This window comes from Condylura cristata, unplaced genomic scaffold (genome assembly GCF_000260355.1).
Source record: "Condylura cristata isolate star-nosed mole 26May11 unplaced genomic scaffold, ConCri1.0 scaffold00040, whole genome shotgun sequence".
Taxonomy (NCBI): domain Eukaryota; kingdom Metazoa; phylum Chordata; class Mammalia; order Eulipotyphla; family Talpidae; genus Condylura; species Condylura cristata.
In genome coordinates, this window is record NW_004567141.1 from 8288369 (window position 1) to 8293253 (window position 4885).

Here is a 4885-nt window from a genome sequence, read left to right on the forward strand (position 1 = left end):
GTTACTGAGCAATCTACTTTCATTCTTTCATATGTGACTTTCCAATTTTCCCAGCACCACTTAAGAGACTGCCCTTTACTCATTGTAAAGGCTGATGAGCTTTTATCTATGATAAGCTGCTTAATCATAGATGAATGCTATTATGTATGTGGGGTTATTTCTATTTATTTCAGCTCTATTCCATTAATCCATGTTTGTGTGTTTGTACCAATGCCATGTTGTTTTTACTACTTTTGCTGTATAGTAAAGTTTGAAGAAGGGAATATGAATTTTTACTGTATTGACTCTTCCCATCCATGAGCACAGGACATTCTTCCATTGCCCTTTGTTGTTATCTAAGTAACTCAACATAACATCTTGTAGTTTTTACGTCTTTTACCTCCTGAGTTAGGTTAATTTGAGATATTTAATTTTTTTTTAAGCAATTGTAAGTGGAGCTATTTTCTTAATTTCTTTTGCTTTGTGTTTATTGCTTGTATATAAAAAGGCTCTGGATTTCTATATGTTGGTTTTGTAGCCTGCCACTTGATATATTCATCGGTTGTTTTTAAAAACTTTGATGTAGTGTTTAGAGTTTTCTATATATATCATCTGCAGGTAGTGATAGTTTTACTTATTCTGTTGTGACTCAGATCCCCTTTATTTCCTATTTCATCTTATAGGTCTAGCCACATTCTCTCATATTGAATTAAACAGAACACATACATAATGTAAAACTGGACTGAGCACAATGAAAGGAAAGTACAGGAATTTATGAGAAGATAACCAGGGAATCAGACCCCACTGCAGGTAGACAGGCTGCTCTAGGTGGAGACGGGGGTGTGAGTAATCTTATTTAGCCTGTTTTTTTCTAGTCCAAAACTATTAACTCATTGATCTTTTTCTTTTTTTTTACATCATTTTGCACATTTTTTTTTTCCACCTCGATTGTAATCCCGCGGGTTTCCCATCACCAAATCACCCGTGTGCCACCACCATAGTCCCATGCATTTCCCTCCCTTCCCCCCCCCCCCCGTTTTTGATCCCATTCCCCACTCCGCCCCCACAGAATGTCTCTGGTATATGGTTGTTCATTATTTTTGTTATTTTCTCGCCTGGTCCATTATACTCCTGCTATGAGTGAAACCATACGGTATTTTTCTTTCTCTTTCTGGCTTATCTCACTAAGCATGATCTTTTCCAGCTCCACCCAAGTTGCTGCAAAAGACATGTGTTTCTCTTTTTTGGTTGCTGAGTAATATTCCGTTGTATGTATGTACCACATCTTTTTTATCTAGTCATCTACTTTTGGGCATTTGGGCTGCTTCCATGTTTTTCCAATTGTAAATAAAGCAGCAATAAACAACTCATTGATCTTTTTAATATCACAACCTGCCCTGCTGTCTTTGCTTCATTACGCCCCACTCCTATTCTGGCCCTTTTTCCTACCTCTCCAATCTCATTCTCCTCCTTTAGCTATAAGGACTTTTCTTTCTGGCCTTGAAATAACCTAGATCTTAGGGTCTTTATGCCTGTTATTGGGGCTACTCCTCACTCTTCTCATCATCATCCAGCTAGGACAGTGTGCCCCTATGTTTACATTGTGCATCTTAGACTACAAGTTCCCGTGAGACCAGAGGCTTTGCCTTGTTTTTTACTGTTACACTGCCCTCAGCACTTAGCTCAGAGCCTGGCACACAGTAATTGCTCAGTAAATGGAATGAATAACTAACCACTCTCACATTGGTGGGCATTTGGGTTCATTTTCATTTTAATATTAGGAACAACTCTTACAAATACTTCTTTCTTCATTTGACCAAATAGTTCCTAAGGACAGAGCCCTAAAAGTTAAATTCTTTTTTTAGAGAACATCTTTTGATTAAGGTTCTTTTACTTGCAAATCATAGAAAAATAACACACTTTAGAATGACTAAAGCAAGATTAAAAGAGGCCGGCCCTCCTGGTGGCGCAGCGGGTTAAAGCACAGGACTAAGAAGCTAAAGCCACTTAAGCATGAGTTCGAACCCCACCCGGCCTGGAGGTGACCCACATGGTACGGCAGCCCTCTCCTGACACGCCCCCCACCTCAGCAGTCTACTTCATCGATCTGCCTGTTCTGCTCCCCACTCTGTCTCTAGTGAATCCTCTCACCACCCCTATACCTCTGGCCTGTAACCCAGTTCTGTATGCATAAATAAATAAATCTTTTAAATAAAAAAAGTGTACTGGCAAGGTAATAATTATCTCAAGGAATCCAACTGATCCTTACACCCTTGAAGAACTGACCCTGTTGAAAAGCTGCCAACACTGCAGACATCCTCTCTTCCTCCCCTCCTTCCCTCACTCGGTTTCTCCCTATAGTTTCCTCACCTCTCCCTGACTTTTCCCCTCCCCTTCCTCCCACTTCCCAGATAGTCCATACTCGCCTTTCAGACCACAGAACATTTCCAACCAGGTGGAACAGCTGAGTGCCAGTCATAAACTCCTGGGTGAAGCAATCTGACTGGCCGAGTTAGCTAAGATGTCTACATTTAGTCCATTCAATAAGGGTGGCTGGGGTGGGGGTGGTCAGGCAATCAGAGCCTCTGCTGAGTCCAATTCTGAAATTGGGTCATTGTGAAGAAGCTTCATGAGCTAAGCAGACACTTCCCATAGTTTTGCTACCTATTCTACATGTTGGTATATGTTTCTGAATTCTCCTTGAGGAGGCTTTGCCTTCCTTTTTGACCCCCATGCATGTGCAGAGGTATATGAGTTATGGTTATTCAGGCTAGAATAATAAATGGAGGGGCCTCCCTGCTGGTACAAAGGGTCAAGTTGCAGCACTAGGAAGCCATCTGCAGGACAGGCAACACAAGTTAGATCCCTAGCCAGGGAGCTGACCCTGTCTCACCCGCTGCTCCCCTCAGCAGTGTATTATGGTAGATCTGTCTGTTCTGCTCCCCACTGTCTCTTGTGAAACCTCTCATCTCCCACAATTCTGGCCTGCACCCCAGCTCCTGTATGCATAAATAAATAAATCTTAAAAAAATAAATAACAAATAGACACTGTAAGTGTGACAGCTTGACACCCAGTTGTTCCTCTTGCTCTTTTAACAGTTCTATCAGGGACTGAAGTCAACAAGATCCTTGTCTTTAGTGTAGTCATTTGGAGACAGGGCTCCCATCATCTGTTGGTTTTCTTATTCCCTCAGGATTGTCTCCTGCTTCCCCACAGCCACTGAAAGAGTTAGGAGCATGGAAAAGCACCCGGGGGACTTTTAGGGACCAGTCTGGCACTAACCTATATTCCAGTGGAAAAAACTTAGTCCCATGGCCATAGGCAAGGAAGACTGGAAAATATAATCTAGTCTGTGTCCAAATAGAAGGAGCAGGCACCTTAGTATTTAGCCAGCAGCTTCTGCATGCAGGAGAGCATACACCCTCCTGTTATGCCACTAGGTTATCACTCTTTTTAAACTTTGCCATTCCTCTCCACTTCTTCTCCTTTTGGTTTCATAACCCTTGAATCCACTAACATTGCTTATGTCAAGGTTGGTAATCATCTCCACATTGCTACAAGTAGTGATTAGTTCTAGTCCTCTAGAGACTTGAGTTATTGGCCACCATCTGTCACAGCTTGAAGTCATTTTCTCCTTGAAACATTGTCTTCGTGTGGACGTCTGGGTATCCTGACCCAGTTTTTCTTCCATCCTCCTGGATGCATTTCATTTCTCTGTTAGTTTTGCCCTGTCACCTCAACTTCTAAACATCACAGCGCTCTGGAATAGTTTTTTCACCTCTTATCACACCATTCCATTAGTGACTTGAGATGATACCATCTCACAACTCTTGACTGTCTTTCTCAGATCCAGGACTTATCCTTGAACTCATGGGCTCTCTCATCCTCTCAGCTTTCCCACACATACTGTGTCTAGAACAAAAGCCCTTCACTCACCCCCAACTTTCCCATAGCCGTCTCTGTCTCTTTAATGCTATATCCTTTATTATTTGAGTATAAATCTTGATGTCATCCCTTCCTACTCTTTTGTGCTTACATGCTTCCTACATCCCATCAGCATATATACCCAGCTTCACTGCTGATATATACCCAGGTTGACCAGTTACATGGTGGTCTGGTCAGCATTCTTTCTTGCCTCAGCCTCTTGACTGGCCCACCCATCTCTGCAGTACAGTCTGCTCTCAGCATCACAGCTCCAGAAACTACTAACATATGTGCCAAATCATGGCACTCCCTCCAGGTTAGAGCAAACCCATGAGCTTTCAGACAGAGCCAGGTTTAGAGGCACAGTATAAAGTGGATATATTCAAAATCAGAGAAAAGTACTGTTAAAGGCACTAAAATGTTCTTTCCTTTCTTTCATGATCCCTCTCTTTTCATGTCTCTTATTTATTATTTAATGTCTAAGTTAAAAAAAAACTAACATTTTAAATTATTGGTGTGAATTTTACAGTTTATGCTTGTGTGACACCAGTTTACATACAGCAAGCATTTAGTACATACATGGACCAAATATGGAATTAGAGTATTTAGTATATATGTGAAATCATTAAAATTACACAATTTGTATTTTGCAGCTCATATATACCAGTATATTTCATTCTTATTGGGACAGTGGAAATGTTACACAAAATTAACTAATATTTTTACTTCACTAGACTCCCCATACTCTGTCCTCAGCTCACTAGTGAATAAGGAGAGGAAAGGAACTGTGGGTAACCCTGCCTTTACCTTACCTTTGAGGGTCACCATTTTAAGGATATGTTATTAGCTATTATAAGGAAGTAGGTTGTTTTTTAGGACACCTTTGCCTTTTTCCTGGATGTAAAGCAAGTTCTAGTTTGCCGCGCCAGCACGACAGCAGAGATGGTCTGAGCGAAGGACGTCAGGATTAAAGCACACACT